Genomic DNA, 24,342 nt, shown 5'->3' with positions numbered 1-24,342 from the left:
ATAATACGTTGTTTTCCCGGCAGAGCCGCTCATGCATTGTCGTGGAAAATATTTTCAGGTAAAGCGCAAAAAAGAGGCACAAACGTCTGCAAACGAATAAAAACGCGGCAAACTCGTCCACTTTCGTGCAACGCATTTGTTATTTTAATAATCCCCTCTCTTGCTTCCTCGTGCATTCTTATATCATACTTTTTTATTTTAATAACTGCATTCTCTCTCTCTCTCCCTCTCTCGTGCACGCGGTCTGGCTCGAAAACGAGCCAGCAGTAAATAGTTGGAAAAATGAGAGTCGCCGTGCTTCTAGTATAGTCGCGCAGTTAGGTGCCGGCCGAGGAACACCGCGAATTGTCGTAAATATTAATAATCCGAGAGTCGTCGACGCGGAGGCGGATGTCGGCGGTGCGTAATTAGTGCTCCCTTATTTCGAGAAGTCGGGAGATAGGGAAATGTTTGTGCCGACCATGCCGGGGGAGAAATTATGTCGCGAGATCGTCGCTACTAGAAATCCTAGTCGCTTGATTAATCGGGACGGCCTTCACTTAAACACAAATAAGGACACGAGAGGAGACACCGGAAAAACACGAGGCTGATGGAGAGAATGTTCTTGATTGGAACATTACCTGATTTCTCGCGAACTGTGGATAATAGCTTCATCAAATACAAACAGTCCTATGATAATAAAAAGAAACACGATACATAATATATATAATTTATTCTTACACGTAATTTTAAATATAAATTCCTAAATAAATTCAGCGCAGCAATTCGGACAAACAGACTCTGCTTTCAATGAGATTGAAATTTTATTGAGAAAGTGAATGCTATAATATATATTTAGTATTGAAAAGATTGTGCAAATAATATACCTCTCACCAAATGTTTTAAAAAAAAAATATTCTCTCTTCAATCTCAGTTTAAAAAATGTATTTTTGTAAAGCCTAAGTATCGAAATCTTTTATATTTTATAACTTATATAATATGTACGCATCCAATAATTCAATTATTATTTTCCCATTATTTTGTATAATAAATCTATGTTCCATTTATTATTTCAAAAACTTATTGAAGATTGCGGCCGAGAAAAGAAACATGTTTTCCGAGAAAGGAAAAAACGAAAATTTTCAAGTAAAGAAAGTTCAAATAATTAGAGCGTTGTTTCTCGCGAAGCTTCTCTTTAATCACGTTGCTCTTTATGGCACAATGATCAAAACTTGCTGTGGGAAATGCAACACGAAAGGAGATTCAAATAAGGACAGGCAAGAGTTAAAGGAAGCGACGCCGCCAAAGGAGAGGAGACGGGTTTCAAAAAGTAGTAACTACAGTAGCGGAGCGAGCTGTTTACGGAAATTAGCAATTCTAATATTTAGGCAAAGCGAGACAAATTTATTAATTAAGTCTAAAGTTCGATCGCGCGCCGCGCGCGAGATACTTTTCGTTCGTGTCGCGAAAAGGAACGGTTAGGAGCCGTAATGGAAAACGAGAACGCGTGGGCGGCGTGAGAGAAGAAAAAAAGAGAGAGGAGCAAAGGAGAAAAACGGCAAGGCGGAAAACGTCGGACACTAGTCGGCGAATGAGAAAGAAAGAGACAGGAGGAGGAGACGAGAGGGCGTCCTCGGTCGTGCGTCGCTCAGCGGGAAACTTTTAATTCCGTAACTCCCGGATTAAATTATCACGCCGAGACGATTGTCCCAGGAAAGATTAAGAAAGGAGCTTCGCCGGCGGGCGCCGCGGCGACGTTCCTTCTTCACAGAACCGCGCGAAATCGCCTTATGGGAAGAGAGAAATAGAGAGAGAGAAAGAGAAAGTTGAAATACTGTGAAAGAAGAAAGGAAAGGGACAAGGAAGGCAACGATGATATCCCTTTTTCGTCCGCAGGACTGGTTGTTGCGCTCGGTTTAACTCGACTGCGACTCATGGAGAAAGAGAAGAAGGGTGGGGATAAGAAATACGGAGACAAGAATGCGAGAAAGAAGGCAAAAAGTTGAAAAGAGTAACTCTAGAGAATAAGACGAAGACGCGAGATTGAGAGAAAAAAGAGAGAGTAACGGAAATTCACGATAGGAATGAGGCTAACTAGAGCGAAAGAAGCGAATGTAAGATTCATTACGCGGCAAGGGAAAGAGGACGAGACGTTGGAGTACGGAGATATATGGAAAATGTGGAAAATAGGAAGTAGAGTGCACCGAAAAGAGTACGCGGGATTCACGGGAGTCAGTTTTAAGTAGATCCCCTTTGCAAGGCACTTCGACACAGAACGAGACTAGAATGCACGTGTCCGTTCAACGAAGCGCGTCGAGTTGGAAAGGAAGAAACGAGGCAAAAATGAAGCGAAAGAAGCAAATGCATGAACGTGCGGAAGAATATAAAACGTAGACGAGTATACAGACAGTAACAAATAATTGATTGCTACAATAGAATCATTTTTCTTCACTTGATTTCATACACTACATTTTAATGCAACAGAATTTAGAGACCTCTCTCGATGTATTTTAATATAAAAATAACAATTCTAAATTAATTGGTTAATATTTTAATGTTTCGTCAGTTAAAATTGATATATACTATCCTACTACTATGATATAATTGATATATACATTTTTTATTCTTTATTTTTTATTATTACTAACAATATTGTATTAATCTTTATTTTATCCATACAAAAAAATAGAAATTGCAAAGAAAATTTGCTTGATACTTATAAGAGTTGACTGCTCTCTTCTTATTGCATGAAAAAAGACACATTGATTAAGTAATAGATACTTGTATGCTGTTAAAATAATATAAAGAAATATCTTTTCTGTCTAAAAGTACATTTTTGAAGAAAAAAATAAAATAAAAATACCATTATCATTCATACATAAAATTTCTTAAATGCAATCTTCAATCTAGTTCTTCAAACACGAAAATCGTCACTTAACTCTTTCGTAAAACTCACAAGATTGTAACTAATTTTATTTATATAAATATTATATAATAAAAATAATATAATTAACAACATTTTTCAAAACATTGCTAAATTTTTAAAAACGTCGGAATTTTCCACGTATCTCAACATACCCCTAAATTATTTAAATTTTCAATATACAGCCATGTAAATTCTTTGTGTTACAAACGATAATTTGACGATATGAGATAATTAAAGTCCACGACATAATTCAAGTTTAGACGCGAAAGAAGATTTCAAATCGCACGAACGGAAACAGACGGAGTGATCCTTCTCGTTTTGACGATAACGGGGAGGGACAAAGAGAAGAGACGAAGTTGAGAATCTTCTCGACGAGTCTCGGGACAGGGTTTGAGTTTTGATTAACTCGAAGGTCGGTTTGAATCTGGGATCGAGCTGCGTGCCGGGAGAACTCGTCTTGTCGCGTCGCGTCGTTTCGCACAGAACATAGGCGGACTTATCACGTTTCCATCGTCTGTTTGATTTATCCGACTGGCGTAACGCGGCAGCCCCGGCTACGTGTTTGCACAGATTCTCTCGCCGCCTGTGTTTCCAAGAGCGCACTCGAACTTAATATTATTATTAGCCGCGCGTGCGAGCCCTGCCTATATCGCGATGAAACGAGATGGAGATTAGGCGCCATGCGCGGAATACATGATATACGATCGACTCTCTCTCTCTCTCTTTTGCCGAGCGGAAACCAATCGTTGCTCGAAACCTACATTTACTTAGGGGAAGATATTAATGAGACACGAAGATAATTTTCACAGCCAATGTTCCTCTCGTCGCGAACGCGAGCTGATGGATGTACATCGAGACGCGAGGTAATATAAGTTTTTACGACGACATACAGATCAAATTATAAGCGACTTGTATAGACATTTTAACAAATTTTTTCCTATATTTTGTGGAAAAATCCACTTTGATTATAAGTTTGATTCGAAATTTTTTAACAGCGTAATATATACAACTTTATTTATTATGACGTCATATTAAGAAATAATTTAGATATTTCTCACGCGCATAATCTCGCTGTATATCAAATAACGCGGCTATTTTTTAAAAATTCTTTATTCCGAGATCCGTATATCTTTCAGATCTTAGGCAGACAATGGTAGATTCAAATCCAGTGGCATTTATAAACGTCAACGGACACGAGCGTCAGAGGTAGGTTAGCGGAAGTAAAAGTCAACTCTAAAGAAGACAGTTAAAAAATCGAACCGCGCATATGGTAATAAGCGTGTAACTCGCCAGAAAGTTTACGGGCGTGTATAAAGTGACAGAAGCCAGACGAGTCTCGGAATATGAAGCTATAACTACAGAAAGAGAGAGAGAGAGAGCGTGGTAAAAATGATACCTATCGTAAACTTAAAAAACATCTATATTCCGAAGCACACATACAATTGTTAATTATATTCATTGTATACTCAGTTTCTTTTTATACAAAAGTTTACGTTTGATTCTTACATAAAAAATTAAATTAAAACAAAGTGTCGTTTTCAACTTTAATTCTCTCTATCTTTTATGTGTATCTTATCATATATATTTTATTTCGCTGCTATGAATGTTTCTTTGAGGAAACGCAAATTTGTGTTTCCACTATAAAGATACAGACAGCTCTATACTTATGGCGGAAATATATACGTCGGTCACGTTATATCTCCCAGTGCGAGTATCTCCGTTTATCTCTTCGCGCGTATTTGACTACCACGTCGTTTGACTACCGCGACAATAAAAGAGGTGCATCGTTTTTAAAGTCTCCGCGAGGAGCAATCTTGCAAATGCGTCACCTCGCGGCCGCGGACCTTCCAAGTGTTTCGCGAAATAAAATTTCAGGTGATATTTGTGGAAAACGAGCAACAAAATACGACAAAAGTTCGACATGAAGAAAATATACAAATACCGCAAACATCGACATATTTGTCCGCAAACAGTAATACCGAATACTCGATCCTTCCCACATGTTTAACGTTAATTCTTATCTTACGCTTACGCGAGCTTGATATCGCAATGATAAAAATCGCATCGGGAAGGCCATAGCTATTGATTCACATTTAAAATAATATAATTTATGTGCAAAATACAAGTTTTTTTTAAATAAATAAAATCTATCAAGAAAAGTGCTGTATATTGGAAAATCTGCAAGAAAAATCGTATTTGTCAAAAGCGTCATTCGCCTGATCGACGGTAAATGGACGGTACAGTTTTTCGCGCTCAACGGCTTTTAACAGTCGCAACTTTTAAACGTAATATTAAAAAAATAGCGTTTGCAGGAAGAGAAACTCCCTTGAAGAAACCTCTTTCTTAACTTAAAGCGCGGCCCAAAGGAATCGGAATTGTATCGACGCTCACTAACGGTCCGAGAGGACGGCTTCCAGGTTTGCGAAATGTCGCGAGATATTGTTTACTCGCAATGCCGCCGGGAACGCTTGTCGTAGGTGGGAAGGGACGGGACGGGACGGGAGGGAAGGGAGCGCGGCTTCGAATCGAATCTCGCCCCGATCATAGAGTCTTTGAGTGTACTTCCGCGCGACTTGGCACACGGAATTGTTTCGATATCGGGCTCGTGAGAGAGGAACGACTGCAACGCTGCAGCAATTCGTAATCCCTCGGAGACGCGCAAGAAGGTGCGTATAGCGCTTCATGGCTTACATAGTCGAACAAGAGAGCATATAGCTTCTACAACGGATAGCGCGAGTGGAAGAGAGGAATCGCAACGTAGGAAGCAACGAGGCGAACAGAAGGCACGGAGAGAGGAGCCCGATGCATCCGAAACAGGGATTTCGTGGAAATCCTCGGACACGCTTGACTGAGCAAAATATCCTTCTTCGTTGCCAGTCCCGGAGTTTCGAGGTCTCGACGGCCGTTGGGTTGGAATACGTCGTTTCGTAGGACCGGAAGCGAAGGCGGCGCGGTCCGCCAGGGAATCTGGCTGGAGGGAAAACGGAGCGTCGAGGAAAAAAACGACGGAGAATGGAGTAAGGAGGAATCGAGAGAAAGAGAGACAGCGAGGAAAGGTCCTGCATTGCGACAACTAATGAACCATCTTGGAACGGACCCCCAAAGTCCTGTGGGACGTGACGGCGCAATGCAGTCTCCGACAAGCCAACAAGGACGGTGGCGACGGCGACGACGACGACGTTGGCGTCGACGTCGTCGTCGTCGCCGGCAGATTCCGACGACTTTTTGCTCTCATCATCCAAAGCGCCACCCTACCAATTTCTCTTCGCCGCTCTTATCCGCGGATCCTTCTCCACCGTTTCACGAGCTCGCCCCTTATTCCCTTAAAACGCCCACGTTTCCCATCGGATTCTTATTTGAATTCCCCGCTTGGTCCGATGAATCGACCAAACCGCTGCAACGTTTCCTTCTTTCCGATCTCAAGTTTGACCGGAGAAGCAGGAGGCGGGAAAGGAGGTTGGCCAACGTGGTGAAACAAATTTGCCGATGAGGGAACGACGAGTAGGAGGCGGAGCTCGGTCCTTTACTTAGGGCGAAGTTACACGGTGGAGAAATGTTTAAGTCGTCAATTATCCGCGCACCTTGTAATCACGTAAATCTTACTGTTGGTTTAGACGGAGTTTACATTGGTAAAGAGTTCGTCCTGAATGTAGTAGGAGATTGTTCAACATAAAAAAGCAGAATCTCTATCGTTCTATCGCGGATGTAAGTTTTCTTCAACGAGTCAAGTCAGCAGTAAAATTTTACTTCTTTTTATAGACAAACTATGCAAAGAGAGTCAGCTGTTTACAATTGCTTAAAGATCAATAAAATAATATTAAGAGATTAATCACACATGCAAAGTTTTACATCTCCGTTTTTGCAGCATTATAAAGTTAAATTATACTTGAAATGAGATAAAAATTTAAATACTTCTAGATCATGTAAAGATGCTTTTTTTGTAAGTTTCAAGAACTATATAATTCTTTTCTTTTCATGTGTCTATTTCTCCGATAAAGGAGTCCATGTAAAAAGAAACTATAGAAAAAAATAAGGACCACATAAAAAAATCACGTAAATCGCATTTGAATTTCCATCTGACCGCACGAGCGTGACGATCAAGCATGCGACATTCTTTCGACGGAAATCGACAAGAGGGACGCGAAACAAGGTGGCGCAACAAACGTAGAGATCAAGAGCGACGAAACACGTCCTGACTGGCCTTTTCGCCCTTTCTTTTTTTCGCTTTTCACGGGAGGCTAATCGCGTTAAAGCGGACGTGCCCGAAGCTAAATTCGATCCAATCGATCCTACGCAATTAAAATTTTGCTTTACGCGAAAATGCTCCCGGTCCTCTCCGTTCCAAGTGATTCACAGTCTTAAGCAATTTTGACTCTCTAGCTTCCACAATTCGATTTTCGTCATATTTACTAAAGCGAATCCAATGTATTGTGTGAGCAAGAAAAAATTCCAGATGAAAAGATTTTACGAGATGTAAAAAAGTCGCCTTGTCTACGGCCAAGTAGTAATTACGTTTAATGGGAACAGAATTCCAGGAAGTTGACTGCGGATAATCTCCTTCTTCCGTCATTCCGCATCCTAATTTCTTCGAAATGTCTGTGTAGATGAATTACTTTCAACTACATCTGCCTTTGTTCTGCGCATTCTTTCATCTCTTCGAGATTTTTCTTTAAACTACAATTTACCGATCGTAATTATTCGTGAATATCAACAATCACGAATACGCCAAGAAAATGTAACTTGCTTGGTAAAGTTAAAAAAAATACTGAGACTGTACGGCGAAAGTCTTACGGAATTGTACGTGTATGTTTCGCTTTTCCTTTCGTTTTTTTAAAACAAGAAAGGGCAAGAATGCGAGCAGAGCAGCAGTGATTGTCAGGACCGGCATTTTTCAAACCGTTTCCCGCCCACCTCGCTACTTCTCAATCTCTTCTTTCTACCCACATCGAATATTCCGATCCTGCGTTTTTCTAGTTTTCATCAAACCGACTTTTCCTCTCGCCAGTCCCTTATTTAAACTTAATTGCCGTGTCGGCGGTAGACGCGGGATTCTCCCGACTTGGCTGCGATGAAGGGAGGTGAGGTCAAAGTACATTCGCCGCGCTGTAGATAGGCATCGGGCAAAAATCCTCGCGAGAACAAAGAAACGGAAGCGCACAAAGAATCCTTCGTGGATCTTCGCTTTTTCTTTCTTGTGCTCTGCCTTTTCGAATCACCTCCCACTCCGTCTCTCTCTCTCTCTCTCTATTCTCGCCTCAGGAATGGGACGATAATTGCGTTAAAGTGGACGTGGGTTACGCAGGGAAGCCGCCCCATCTTCGTACGCGGAATAATAAATTCCCGACAGCGCACTGTAACGAAAGTTAGAACCCGCCGCCTTGTTTCCCGGTCCGTTAGCGGCCGAGTGAATTTTCCCTCACCTTCCAGCTTCCACCGTCACTGTTCGTCGTTTTACTCTTTTTTTTCCTCTTCGCCGCGCGCGCCTTCTCTCTTTCTTTCTTTCTTTCTTTCTCGCCCGAAAATCCTGGAATCGATCAGAGCGCAATAATTCACGAGCGACCCGGCCTCATCCGCGTCGATTACCGCGCACTTCTCGTTTTTCCCCGGCAACCTACGAATGAAGTTTCCGAATGCTACTCCTCCTTCTCTCCATCCTTCCGAGAATTGGAGGAAATTTATAAGCCATCGTGTGCCTTTACACATTCATACTAGACTGGACATTCAATTATCGAATCTACCAAGTTGCCGGAATAAAATTTAGACAATCGTCTTTAAGAATCTCGTGCGAAAAAATTGAATTGAATGAAATCTGTCGGAAAGATTGTTCGTCCTTTAACGCCTAGCGTATTCAGTTTGTTATCACGTCCACAATATTGAGGATGTCGTTTCATTCCGGTTAAGACTATCGCGTAACACCTCGAATTCCCACAAGGACGATCCCGACCGAAACGGCGAATTTACAGAAATTTAGCTGAATATTGTTTGACTGGGGATTCGCGCTCTAACGAGCAACGTTTGCCGGGTCCGACGATCTTGCGGTTCTCCGCTCTCGAGCTGCGTGCCGAATTAACGTGGGTAATGGGAGGAAATCGAGCGTCTCGTATTTTCAAGGATCGCCCATCGACGAAGTAACGAAGTGGCTGGAAATTTGAGGAATAGGGCGGAGAAACGCGAAAGAGGGAAGAAAGCGCGAACGGCGAGGAGAGGTGATGCAAGGACGAGGAGAGATGCGCGAGGAATGCACTTTGCGCAACAAAAGAGGACAATATCGAGACAAAGTAGAACGGATCACGTATCAGATACCGAGCGTACATACCGAAAAGGAAAATGGGAAACGTCACGTAGCGAATCGCGCGAGCGTTCGCGCGCAGGATGGCAGGACGAACGCGAGAAAAGGCGAACCGAGAAAAATAAGAGAGCATATACATGTATGTATACGTGAAAAATCTGGAAAAGATATCGAGGACCGTGATGGCTACATCGGGAAAATAGGAGGACACCGAGGAACAAATACAATAAAGGAAGCGATGGCGCGAACAACGCGGACAAAGAGCGGCGTAAGCGTCGAACGAGAAGGAAAAATGAAGGACGGACGACAAAAATAAAAGAAACCAAGATTCCGTATGGGACTAGAAGAGTAGAAAAAAAGAAGAGGAAAAGAAGTCACCGGGCGCGGTGTACGAAGGCAAAAGTGGCGTCAAGTAGAATGAAAAAGGGAACAGAAAGAGATTGAAAAACGGGCGAGCAAAATATGTACGGGGAAACGAGCGCGGACGCGAGAGAAAACGACGAGCACGGATCTCTACGCAAGAGAATGCGTTCGTTCATGAAACGGAAACAAAAAGGAGGAAACGAAAGACGAGATAGGAAGAGAAAGAGGCAAGATAAAAAAAAATTACGCAAGGTAGAATCCGCAGGGAACGACGTTAAAAGAAACAAGTCACGAACATTGATCTACACATGAGGTATATGAGGCGAGATGTTATCAAATGAGATTTGTTCAAACAGAAAACAGCCAGAAAAATAAATAATAAATTACGATATTGCAAGGGTAGGCGATCTACGTCGCAGGAAAGATGATAAATTGATGTAAGAAAAGCTGCTAATTGAGATAGCAAAGTAGTAAAAGTAAAATAATTTGTAATGTTTGTCGACTTGCGAATATAATTGACTAGAAATGTATTTTTTGAATGTAAGATCTTTCCATCTTTCCAAATTAAGACCTTTAAGACCTGTCTCCTTTAATGTAAAAAAAATGTGTCATACATGTATTTTTTATAACACGTTATATGCAAATTTTATATGATTTATGTATATGTATATATTCCGCATTAAAAAATATTAATTTCAAATTTCATAAAAGATATTCTAACATGTACACATGACACGCTATATAAATTTCTGAGATTTAGACCGCGTGTTTAATTACAATATTTGATGACATAATTTTTTCTACAAATAATAAATATACAGTCACATATATTTTCGATAGTCAGTTGAATTTATGTCGGGCAAAATTACAGATTTCGACCAATGTGAAACGTATAAAAACTCGATAGCTGCGAAAGAGGATTCGTCGGTGGACACAAAAGAGACGACGCGGAGCGAAACGGAAGCGCGACGTTCGATCGTGTGCTGGACAGCGGGACGAGGGAGAGCGCAATACGGAAAATGTATCGTATTTCGCGAAAGAGAGAGAAAGAGAAGAAGATGTGGCCGCTGTATTGCGCTTGCAGTTACTGCTGCCGTTGCACAGTGACGTTATATGGCGGACAAACCGTTTCACGCTACGCTTACCATTTTATTCTATTTCGAAAGGTATATGTATATATTTTTAGATTTTATTGCGGCCCTCGACAGAGCACTCGCTCGACTGATATGCGGTGAATTTACTTCGCATTTCTGCAGAGACACGAAAATTCATGCAATTATATCGTGATAATTCACAAAAGCATCCAGATTGTTATGAATATTTGCCGGTAAAATTTCATCGAATCAATCTCTCGCGCGCTCGGGATTTTCGCGATTCGATGCATTAATTGGATGTAAAAAATGCGAATTATTAAATTACTTTTATTTTCTATCAAATTTTACCATGTACATCTAATTATAAATAAATAATAAGCAAATATTATTATGCTAAAAAATAATCCCTAAGTTGTTTAAGTGCAATTATTTAAAAAAAAAAACTGCAATTTTCTAAATATGTCTTTCAAAATGGAAAGACTAAATTTAATCGTCTTTAAATTGCTTTGCAATTTAGTAAAATCATTTGCAGACGTATGAATCATCCTCTTTAATATAGTTTACTCAGAAGAAACATGATATCCTTAGTAATATATATATATATAAATAATAGGATAATTAAATAAATTCCTCCCGCCCGCCTCTTTTCAATTCGCTCTTTCTTTTTCTAGACGACGATGGCAGCGACGGCGGCTATATCTAAGAAGTGTCGGCCCCGGAAGCTGTTTCCGTCAACGCAAACGCTTTATTATCTCGGAAGCTATCTCGTAGGCTGACTATTTGTTAATAGGATTGTCACTCGCGTGCCTTTTCCCGAGCTCCGAGGGCGAATAGTTCCAATTCCCGGTATCGCCGTCGACGGCTCAAGATATTCCGGGTCGCGGCCGCCGAGTTCATACCTTGTTTTTCGCTTCATTCCCCAGGTGTCTCCCCGCATGCGAGAGAAAGGGAAAAACGGGAGAGGGGGAGGGGGGAATGGCGACGAGGAAAAACGACGCGATCTGGAAGAACAATCCGAAGACGGTAACGATCGTACGAATTATTCTCCCGTCGTCGTCCCGTAAATTAATACCGTGTGGCCAGCCGCGCGGACCCGAGAGGGCAGAGAGAGAGATTCGGAATTCAAAGCACGATTTCTAAACTTTTTTGATGGCTCAATTTCGCGAGGAGACTCGACGCGTCCCACGGCCACGCCCGCCTCGCGACGAAATTCGCCCACCTTCGTCTCGGAAACCGGGAGAAGAACCAAGGATTCGGGTTAATGTCGTCCGGACTCTGAGGAAGGAGCGACGAGAAAAAAAAACAAACAAGAAACTTACCGGCCAATTCGCGGACGTGCCATAGAGTCTAATATGTTTCGTATCCCACTTGGCCATTTCTCGTCTTTTACTCGCGCCGCGAAAAAGGAACAAAAGACGAAGAGACATAAGAGACGAGGTGGAGGAAAAGGAGGAGATGGGGGAGGAGGGGGCGGGACGGCAGGGGCACGAGGTGCCGCGCCGGCATGTCTCGGCGTGGCACTCTTCCCCGAACCCGATCCCACTTTCATAACTTCCCCCAAGTTTTGCGGCAGCTAGTATCTAATAGCCGGGCTTTTCTCTCCCATTCTCTTTTTCCCCTCTCTTTTTCTCCTTCCCGTCTCGCGTCTTTCTCAATCGTACTTCTCCTTGATACCGCATATTACCGCCAATATCTACTTTTCCGCGTTTCTTTTCACGTTTGAGACAATTAACTCGATGGGAACGATAAGAATACTCATTGATGGATAAAAACTGATCATCTATTTTTCTCAATCTAATGTGCATTAACATAAAATTTCTTGTTCATTTTTTCCGAAAGTTTTTGTAATTATTTATAGGATATTTTAAATCAATCCGTTTTCCTGAAATATATTCGCGAATGTCATAAAGTGGGAAAATTTGCGCGCCGATTAAAAAAAAATAGCTCGATTTCGCAATTATTTAAAATGTAAACGATGAAAACGATGAAAACGATGAAAAATCTCGTAGGACAAAATGTAAGATACTATTGGAATTTATCGGTTACATATCGAATTTGTGTGTCAACATTAAATACATGTAACAATAATTCTATCTTTTTATATATTTTTTTTAAAGCGTGAAAATAAATTTTTTTTAAAATAAAATTTAATGCATGGATAAATACCAGTTATCCTTTGATAATCATTGTCAAAGGAATAACTGTGTAATTGTGAAAAAATACGTATAAAAAGTACATTTCGCTTTTAATAGATACATGTTTCAAATAATTATTTGAATATTTATTTACATTATTTACACTAAAAAATATTTTTCAGTAATGTAATAAAAGATTTTATTTGCAATCTCTATTCATTAAATCGGATACTAAATCATTCAATTAATTATCGTAATTACAAACTCACCAATTATCTTCTAGTCGTCGATCCACTCATCTTTTTATCCGAAACTTTGATTATCGTCGTTCGAGGATCCATTCAGTCAATCCATTAAACTATCACAATTATCACCACTCACAACAACATATTTAAAATCTAATGATCGCACGATACTTTTTTCGACACTCCCGATATATCATATATTTATTTATTCAAGCAAATATACTGCGAAAAAGACGTGACATTTACGTTTTCTCTCGATATTTATTTTTAGTACGGCAATATACTCTTGATTTTTCATCGGTAATGTACGTAACGTCAGTAATATCGATTATCGATATATTGTGCAATACTGCGTAATTACTACGTAATTGCCCGATATCTTTATTCAACGCTTCCGATGACATTTACGTTCGATCTGTTCGGCATGTTGCGTCATATTATTCACTATTACTCGCATTTACATCAGAATATGGTGCAATTACAATGTTCTTTCGCCCGATTTACTTTTTCTCGGCACTCCCGTAATGCACGTACGCAGATTTGCCATACGATAACTCACACAGACGCGTAAAAACACGTGATTAAATATACCATTCTAATTAATTGTGAGATGTCCTCGACACGATCTCACGACGATATTTTTTCCGATATTTTATTTATGATTTTACCGCGTAATGGCGGCTATTCGGCGGTTAGTGTTCGGAGACACATTGTATTAAAAATATTTACACTCGTCGAAACATCGTCGAAGGAAACTCGAGAATACTATTAACGATTCACGCACTGACTAAATATTGTAATCGCTATTATTTGCGAGGAACTTAATCTCAATACTCTCGAAATTCAATTATTACTCGCGACGAATGTCGTGGGCGACTAGCGAAAGCGCGGCGCACTTACCGGGGTTCACATACCAACCGCCAAGGACAAAAAACCGAAAGCCCTGGCGGTTGGTATGTGAACCCCGGTAAGTGCGCCGCGCTTTCGCTAGTCGCCTACGACATTTGTCGCGAGTAATAATTGAATTTCGAGAGTATTGAGAGTTTTAAGTTCCTCGCAAATAATAGCGATTACAATATTGAGTCAGTGCGTGAATCGTTAATAGTATTCTCGAGTTTCCTTCGACGGTGTTTCGAATGTAAATATTTTTAATACAATGTGTCTCCGAATACAAACCGCCGAATAGCCGCCATTACGCGTAAGTCTAGATAAAATAATCGAAAAAAAATATCGTTGTGATCGTATCGAGGATATCTCACGATTAATTAGAATGGTATATTTAATGAAGCGAAAATCTCGACGCATTCATCGTTCAAGTATAAATGAAATATTTATTAATTCTATTAAATTCAAAATTACGACGCGATCGAAGTAAATGGTCGGCATCTTAACAAGAAATTTTAATTCGATACTCTCGTGTATTCGCGATAATTAACGTTGCGCAATTAAAGAACGCGAAAAGACGCGGGAAAAAATTTGAGATTTACTTCACTCGCCAGGAATGCGAGTCGCGCGTAAACACGTCAGATGCTTGTCAACGTTCGGTGACACGTCACGATACAATATATTCATCGCTCGCGGTTCTAATTGTAATTCTCCGTCGATCGAGAGGTAATTGCCAATTAATATCTTACGCGTAATTAGTTTTCTGTAACCGAGATGTGCGAGTGTTCGCGATAGACTAATACAGCGGACACGATTGTGTTTACATGACGCGAGAGGTTCCGTCCCCACTCTACGCGTCCTTTGAAGAAAGTATGTTTATATTACGCGTCTCTCTGTGGGTCGAGTTAATTCTTAGAGACATACCGATTCTATAGCCGCACATTTTCCCCACATTTTTCATTCAGTCTTTCGAAAGCGAGAGAGTACGGTGTTGAATGAAATATCAGACGTTGAGTGACGCTTCTCTTATTATTTTGATAGTGATTACCCGTCGATCGACGAAGTATAATATAATCGCGTCGTGAATATTAAATATAAAGTGAAGTATTGACGACATTTTTTCCGCGACAATCCATAAATCATTTTCCGCGTTCTTGCCGCATCAAAAGTGTGAATCTTAAATCGCATATCATGTAAATTTGTGCGCGCGATCATAATCGAGTGTGTTTTCTCCGCGATTTATCCGCGTGTGTGCGTGAGTGAATCTTTTCCTGGAATTTTGAAGAAGAAACAGAAATTGGCATCGATGGAACAGCAAATACATGAACCGGTGAGTGAGAATTCCATTTTATATGTAAAATTTCCTTTCTCATTTTGAATAAAATATAACGAAATATGATCAATTTCAAAACGCGAGATTTAAAATCTCAAAATTATATCTCATTTTCTGGACGAGGCTTAAACTATCAAAAACTATAAAAAATATTGGACATAAAGCTAAGAAATAATTATTTTAATACTTTATAAGTTTCTGCGAGAAAAATAATACGTCAGTTTCGCATGCACTAATTATGTTCATAATTACGCGCAATAAAAATTAGAGATCCACGTGGTATCTGTAGGATGAAGAATTCTTATTTCATTCTTTTTTACGAGTTTCATCCGAGTTAATTAGAATCCTTGACGACGTTAAAGCAGATGCTGATATCTTCCTTCATAATGCAAAGAAATATCTAGGTCAGTAATGTAATTTTGCCCTTTCGTGGCGTTTATTCATTCATAAAAGTGTCCAGACGGCAAATATACGACTACGTCAAGGATTTCCATGGCGAAAGAACACAACTGCGAAAAGCTTTATAAAATGTCAACGTTTGCGTTGGCGAGCATCACCGCGATATACGAGTACGTCTCCTCGTAAAGCTACATCAATGTAATTTGAGTTTTTCACGTAAGCTTCTTTTTATCAATATATCACACATATTTTACATCGTACAATTTCAAATCACGTGTGTCTGCGTTTGTTACTGTCCGGCCATAATTCACATACTATTCCGTAATAATTCACGATCGTAGCCGCGCGAGCGAACTCCCAACTTCATCTGAAATTCTACGTACCATTCTTCCCCCGTTTTACTTTCTTGTTCCACTACTTTTCGTTCTTCCGTTTCTTCGCTCTTTTTGCTTTCCTTATCTGGCGACGCGATATCGCCCTTACGAAACTCGGAAGTGAAGAGATAGGGAAGAAAGCTCCCTTGAAGCTTCACTTGACATCGAGTAACTTTTGATAGTTCTAAGAGGTAAGAACGAGAAAGAAGTCAAGATGGCAGAATTACCTTCGAATGCTTCGTGACGAAATCTCGAGATTAAGCCGGAATTTTGATAGCAACATCGCGGCAAGCATGCAAAAAAATGCCTTTAAAAAATTCAACAGAGCAGAGTCTTGATATTATTGGAAATTTCGCTCGCGTTATTCGAATACAAAGAACGCTTATGAGAAATCACAGATCACATGCAGGAAGAAGGATCGACTGAGCGACATTCGTGATAAATGATAGGTCCATCAACGTTATATTGAAATCTTACGAGATGGTTATCCACGTTATCCCTCCGAATGTAGCGTATTGCGACCATATGGTACCGAGAAAAGCGATCATTATTGACGAAGATGTCAAACTAACTTGCGCAGGAAACTAATGTAGACGTTCGATGAAAGTGATAAAAGTTTGCGAGGCCATCTCAATCTCACGATTGAGAAATGGTCTCTGCACAAACAATACGCGACGGTTGAGTTATTGCATGGATTATTCTGATATAAATCACTCTTCGAAATAAAATCAATGTTTATACGTACATGTTCAAATAATATTCATTTTCTTTATTATATACGATATTTTCCAACAATATTGAAAGCTTTATAACAATAATAAATATTCGCAAAAACTGATACATCACATTTTATCATTAGTTGTTTATTGACATGCATTATTATTCCGTCAAACGTTTTATTTTATACGTTGTGTTTTTCATAGAAATAATTCACCGCTGCTTGGATTTATATTTTTTATTCGACAAATGATAAGCTTTTTGCAAATTATGATGGAAGCTGATTGCATTTCCGCGACATCATTAAATCAAATATGTTATATTAAAATTACTCGCGTTAAATAAAATTGCCCATATATTCTGTAAACATTAAACGAGGATTTAAATTTCATTATAGTGAAAATTTCGCTTTCGTGTGTATTCGGTGTAACGGAATTTCACTGCGGTTTGTTCGAGTTATTAATCACGGGTCCTTGGTGGAGCACTCGATCGCTCGCAGAGAACATCTTTCCTCTTCAAACATTTTGGTTCATAAAGGAGATTCGATAAATCTGTAACGAAAAACGACCATAGAGCCGCCGTTTTTAATATCGCAAGGTATCGTCCCTTTTTATCATCGTTACTTGAGAAAAACTCTGCCCTCTTCTCGCTACGAGAGAGCCTCTTTCATTTTTTAAAATAAAATCCGCTGATCAACGAGTTCGTCTATTCTCCCTTTCGATCTCGATCAGCCTTCTATTACGTCTGCGCGATAAATCGTCTAGTCATCTCCTTGACACATACTAAATCCTCCCAAAAAAACTCCGGGTTAAGAAGAGAGATTATGAAGCCATCGATCGGTGACTAAAGGAGATTAAGTGGACTGAACACAGTTTATAAAGCCTCTCAATTTCTCTTCCTCGATTTCAACATTATTTACACCTATTCTTTCAAGATCGAGAAAATATAGATCGGTTATTCCAATCTTAATAACAAATATTAATAATTGGCGACTAAGACTTGTGTCAAGAAATCTGAATATTTTCTTTGTGTCATAATCACAAATACTCTACTAGATTTTGTTCTACAATTAAACAAAAACTTTCTCCAAGTTTACAAAAAGCTCTGTAAATCAAATTTGAGCGAAAAATAACTGTTTTCGGCGCAACAAATAACCCATTTGTTTCCCTAATGGCTATAAATACATCATTAACGACCGTGCTTAATCGAGCGAGAATTTGTTTTCAACTGGCCTAATTACGCGCGGCAACCGAAATATACAGCCAGGGTAAACAGATGCGTGCATCGAAATCGACGGCGTTACTAATTAATCGCTCCTGCATCGCGCGTGCCCGCGAGAAAATGTTTTTCCGATTTCGCGCAACCGCCGCGAGCAACGGCAATATACGAGCGAATCGACGAATTCACGGCAATCTATATTCGAATGACAATAATACGAGACTGCGAATATATACGACCGACAGTAATTCCTCTCGCGTGCCATAAAAAAAAATCCCGCAAGGCTGAAAAGTTCGCGCGCTGCGAATATAAGAAGTTTTACGTCAGTTTGCTAAATTCTTGCTGGAGGGAGGCGAAACGAACGTTAAATACATATAAATTCGTATACGCACGAACGCAGCAACGCGAATCTGAATTTTCACCAAGTGAAAAAAGACTGACGAGATGATGAGATATCGATCCTCCCTTCGAAAAATTATTTTTCATATTTTTCATCACTTTAAAAAAGAATACAAAGCTATATACTCGCTATACTTTATACAAGTAACTATAAATCGGGAAATCTTTTATTTACACGATTTGTATCAAATTGCTCGCATTTCCACGTGTCTCGCTGTGAAAAAGCCGAAAAAAAAGAGGGAAACGAAACAGCGGATTGTCGTATTGTCGCGTAAAAAAAAATGTGCGAGACGCGATGGCACAGATATAACGTACGAGAAGATGCCGCGGTTTATTAGATTCACGCGCGCGACGCGTGGGCGGAAAGTTGTTTCGGAAGGGAACGCGACTCGCAACGTCGGATGTTCGGGATAGAAACGCATGAATACGTTTGTATTCGGTTGATTTGTGTCCCGGGTGTACGTACCCCTTATTTCGCGCCGCGAATATTCCGGCGAGAAAGCGGAAGTCCCGCGCATCACGTAGCGCTGCAGCCAAAACGTGCTTCAATTTTCGGCGGCGCGGCGCGTCGAGCGGAATAATGCGGCTGCATCTACTACTGGCGGAGAAGAAGTTGCCGGGGAAATGTTAACAACCGCCTTTCACAAGGCAACTTCTCGCCGAAATAAAAGCGCGACCAAACGACACGCGGAGACTTCCATCTCAATTCCCACCGCCGCTCCATCTTCCGTAACAATGTTAACAGGCGCTCCGCGAAGATACAAAGCGGGAAGCGAGATGAAGATCACTTTTCAAGAAAACGCGATGCCGTTTCGCGCGTGTTAAAAACGTACGTTGCTCTTGTATGTTAGTTTTGCGACTGCGGTTATGCTCGCCATTTATTAAACCATTGTGTTTGAAACTGTTTACGAAATTCAGAGATGGACATGGATTAAACATGCTAACATTTACAACTTTTGGATGCAATAAATAATAAGTCAGTTTTGAATCGAATATAAAAAATAAGGAAAGTCATTTTTTATAATAAAGTAATTTTTGACTTTTATTTATATCGCATGACTTATAAAAATATTAATTAAAATTTCATAAATCAATTCTTAATCGCAATATAATTTACATACGATGATGAGAAAAGTAGAGGTGACGGTCTCGTCACTCCTTCTTGTAGAAATCCAAGAGACAACTTTGGATGTAAAGCACCTTTTATGAAGATATCGTGATAAACACATCCAACTTTAAACAGTAGCTGAGAAGCACATAAGTACAGTTTCAACAAAGTTTCGTGAAATTTTAAACAGGCCTTCCATCATGCCCTAAAAAGGAGTTAAGCTCCTTTAAGGTATTAGGAAGCATGGTAGGGTATTAGAAAGGATGGCCAAGTATAAGAAGAGGATTTCAAAAAGTAATTTCTCGTAGATTCGGTTGTCACGCGTGTAACATTTCCCGCGGGACACGCACAAGCCAGACTTCGGTACATAAAAAACATTTTTCCCCGCGACGTGACGCGACGTTACGTGTTATTCGGAACGGCGGAAAAGGGAGAGAAAGTTTTACGTTCGTCTATTAAACTCGTATACGCATATGCGACGTGGAAATCACATTGCGCTAGAAAAATGTTTCGTAAATACAAGTTAAACAGTTTTGACGTTTTTAACCGAAATATACGGTCAGACTGTAATTTTTACTAAACGAATAAATTATCGTAAAAGATTCTCTTGAAAAAATGGAAACATGGAAGAAACATTGATGAAAATTTTAAAATTATTTTTTAGTAAGATTACATAAATTTATGAATAAGTATATTTCGTATGTTTTGTTGATTTATCATAAAATCATGTAATCTTGTTTCATAACTGAACTTGTTAGTAACAGCTTCAATATATATTTAGCTATCGAGTTTAATATTGTTGATGTAGCTATTGAGAATCGAATTATTTCATTCATATCTATTATTCAGATAAATTGGATTTAAATAAACGACTGAAGAGTTGAATGCACACTGTATATAACATCAACATAATGTCAAATATTCTTATATTTTAAATATCAGCGGTTTTATAGGTCGGTGTGTATTGTTATATATTTAAGATCCATGTAAAAATATTGAACATTACGTTGCATAACGTTACGTAATATGCATTCGGTTTTAATCATTTATCTTCAATTGGATGCAATGAAAATATAAAATAGAATATAGTGTGAAATGTACAAAATCGTATCAAATTCGCATTCGGCAACGTGAATGATATATCGCTAACCATTACAAGATCACAATTTAATCGACAGTGTTTTAGTACACGATAAGCGTAATGGATCGGGATCGTGCAAAACGCCATTACATTATAATTCCGATTTATACATACATAAACGTGGATGTAGTTCGTGCGTGACCGTATTTTATGCCGTCCCCGGATAAATCAAAAATACAAATTCATCCGAACCGCAGCTGAACGGTGTCCATCAGAGCGGAGAAAAAATATTTCCTACTAAACGCGTCGATTGACACCCCCTCGCGAATCGATATATTCCAACACATCGTTGATAGAAACAACGCACTCGATTAATCGATTGCACGATATAATCGAGCACTAAAATGTGTAGCTGTAAAAATAAAAGAAGAGCATACATGATGGATATATGGGGTGTCTAGTTTCAAAAACATTCAAGTCCATTTTTTAAAATTTGAGATTACTTTTATCAACGGAAATCTGGAATTTAAAAAAATTTTTCTAAGTATGATTTTTGAAACTAGACGTCTCGTACATGACCATATAAAAGTACGATAAATTTATAAGTAAATTGACAAAAATTACTCGTGAAATTAAAACATATGGTATTATTTGCATAAAGCACTCAATATTATAGCAAAAATATACAGTGTACGGCGATCTAGAATATTTATATCTAGATATTTTATCACAACGATAGAGTGCGTGGGATATACAAGGGGAAAAAATAACACGCAGCGAACAGAGAGCATCACTCGAGGACGCAGTAGTTAAAAACTCGACGGGGATGGTGGTTAGAGGGTAAAGTGCGACGTATGAAATTCAAGCCATAAAAAATATCGGTGGGATGCACGCGAACGGTAAACAGCAACGGCGGTCTCTATAATGTCGAACGAACACGCGTGTGCGCGGTAAAATGCGGTTAAATTGTGTCGAATGAAGCCGCGAGAAGAAAAAGAGAAGGAGAGGGAAACGACCGTCTCTCCCACAGGACGTTCTTTTATATAGCTCGGACGAAATATTAGCCGTCTACGTGAAATGAACCATTCGTATCGTCTATCCAGCGATTTTCTCCTCGTCTCGTTCTACTCTTCCCGTGCAAAGTCGTTGCATATTAATCGCGAGAATGCGCGTGCACGGTAATTTGTAAATGAAGTTATATGATACGCGTGTCAGGTAGCAAAAGTTAACTGCGTAAAGCTCGTTGAAGGACCATGATATTTTCCTGCATGGATATGCGATGTCGAATAAATGTCCATCGTCGTGAATAAAAATGAATTACGCTTGAGGAGAAATTTATTAGATTACTATCCGGGAAAATGTGGAAAACCACTCGAGAATTTTCGATGAGATTTCTCCGCTATCTCTTTCTACATTTTTTCTTCTTTTATGCTATTTTTTATTTTCACTCGTTGCTCAAAATCGAATAAGATTGAATTTATTCTCAAAAATCATTAAATAACAAATTTTTTAATATAATTAAATATTTAAAACACATTGTTTATATTATTCAAATTATTATTTATTATTTTGTAAAATAATAATAAAGTTGCATAGCTTTGGATTTTTTGATGTTATGGACCGAATATCGATATTACATTTTAAATAATTATACAAAACTGGAAATAGGAATTCAATTATTAGTGTGTAATTATTGAGCTAAATAAATAATCAAGCCGTATTATCTTCCGGTTTTATAACACATTTGATTTATTAAATTTTGCGATACTTGTAGATAAAATTATCTCGAAAAATATAATGATATTACATTTACACAATATATTATATAGTATTAGAATTATCCTGTTTGATTTGCAATTCGTCATATGAATTTGTATAAAATAATTTTTTTTATAGAAACTTTTGTCAAAACAATTATATTATTATATAAGCGGCAAAGGATCTGTAGTTTACGGAAATGACAAGTTGTCGCAATTTCGCGAATCGTCGTCCATTCGATGAACGAGTTCAGTTCCGTTAGTTTTCGAATCAGATCGACAACGATAGGAAGAGAAGCGATCGAAGGAATTGTGCGAATCGTATAGCGCGCGCTGTTTACTGCTCTAAGGGCGATAATTTCGCCAAGCACAGTTATCGATACCGTATGTGGAGAGGAAGCCGCGCCACACGACGCCAAAGAGATTTTCTCTAATTGACTTGGAGGATCCTCATGCCGTTAACTCGACTGGAATGCACCGGAACGCTACCCCATTAAATTCATCCGCGATGGAAAGATTGCGCTCTCTATCTGCTCTCGCCTCTCCTTTCTCGTTCTTCGTTTTCGCCATCGCCATCCGCGGTTAAAACCGCTCCCGCTCTTCCCTTTGCTCCTTTTCTCTATTCCTCTCCCTTTTCCTGCACCGTCTCGTCGGATCTTTCCCACTTTCATTCTCATCCACGCCGACGTGGTTCAATATTTGCACACAGATCGATAACGAAGGTGGGGGAGGAGAGAGAGAGAGAGAAAGGAGATGCGGGAATAGACAATACTTTCCTTCGACGGCATATCAGGCTCCGTAAATGGCAAAACGGAGGGAGGGGGATAGTACGACGAACTGAGATGAGAGAGCGGGAACCGGGGGGGGAAAGGGGGGATTCGTTCGGAAAGACGGGTCGCTGATAGGTTTGCACAATATTGATTCAATAACGGGTGAATTCTTTGCCGCTTTACGGGCAAGCAGCACGCTCTCTTGACGATAGCTTAGAGAATGGTGGAAAAGAGAGGAATAAAGGACGATAGAATTCGCGGCACTCGAGGTTAAGGTGGAGACGATATGGTGGCAGGACAGAGATACGCTACTGGTGCGGTGGAGAATGACAAGGAACAGAGCATGGTATTTCGGCTTCATTTCATCCTTTATGCCGGGAATAGGAGGAACGCCGAAAGAGAAAGAGAGAGAGAGAGACGAGTAGAAAGATCGTGGGAGGCAGCCTGAATTACAACCCCTTGCGAGATACCGCAGAATTCACGTTCAAGATTAAACGGGCGTAAGTCGTTTCACCCTGCAGCATTTAACAAGGTAGCCCCTTGCGGTGTGGTTACTGCAACGGTGTGTACGCCGGTATGTTTCCTGATACGCCACACCGTTTCGTTACGTCGCGTTCTTGCACGCTAATCGTTGCCACGAATGACGCGCTCATTGCAAAAAGATATTTTAGACGGTCGATAGAGTTCACGGATGTTAAGCATTAGTAATAATATAAATTTGTATTATAAAGAGCACATTTTCAAGAGAAATTTAGAGAAATTGCAAAGAAATATATACTTTAAAATAAAAATTATTATTACAATATTTCGTTGACTAATTTCAAGAATAGAATATTTCGTATTTAAAAAAATTAGAGAAATTAAGATTTAGAATAAAATAAGATATGAATTTTCTGTATATTTAATTCACACACACACTATCGGAGGGATTAGATAATTACAGACATATCATCGTATGAATGTTTAAAAATGCAAGATTGCTTGAAACACGTGAAGTATATACGCGCGAAACAAATGTATTTAAAGGCTACAATCACTAATCCATGTGATAGCCGCACACACGGCACACATAAGCACAAGTACACTCGGTTAATTTATATATCCGCGTTGGAGCTCGGCGCGTATGGAGGTCCGTGGGAGAGAAACGGGGGAACGAGAGGAACGAGAAGGTCGGAGAGGAGAAAACAGAGGTGAGGGCGGACGTCGAGGGGGATGGGCATGCAGTTAATCTTCCTGGTCCACTAGACGGCAGGAGAATCCGGCAATTAGT

At 39.6% G+C, this 24,342-nt stretch overlaps 1 protein-coding gene across 18 annotated transcripts in view; it reads right to left on the bottom strand.

Moving 5' to 3' along the window:
- Positions 1 to 24,342, bottom strand: part of LOC145972463 (protein muscleblind) — a 374,150-nt gene that overhangs the window by 126,848 nt on the left and 222,960 nt on the right. Inside the window, exon 1 of one of the 18 annotated variants that reach the window (XM_083101110.1) lies at positions 13,056 to 13,700. The exons of the other annotated variants lie outside the window; for them this stretch is intronic. The gene's annotated coding sequence lies outside the window, so the exon portion shown is untranslated. Of the gene's footprint in view, positions 1 to 13,055; positions 13,701 to 24,342 lie in introns of those variants that run through there. 18 annotated transcript variants of the gene reach the window in all.

Source organism: Camponotus vicinus, unplaced genomic scaffold, assembly GCF_025532165.1.
Source record: "Camponotus vicinus isolate PSW18456_S1 unplaced genomic scaffold, iyCamVici1.0 SCAF_5, whole genome shotgun sequence".
NCBI lineage: Eukaryota > Metazoa > Arthropoda > Insecta > Hymenoptera > Formicidae > Camponotus > Camponotus vicinus.
This window is presented reverse-complemented; position numbering and strand designations above follow the sequence as displayed.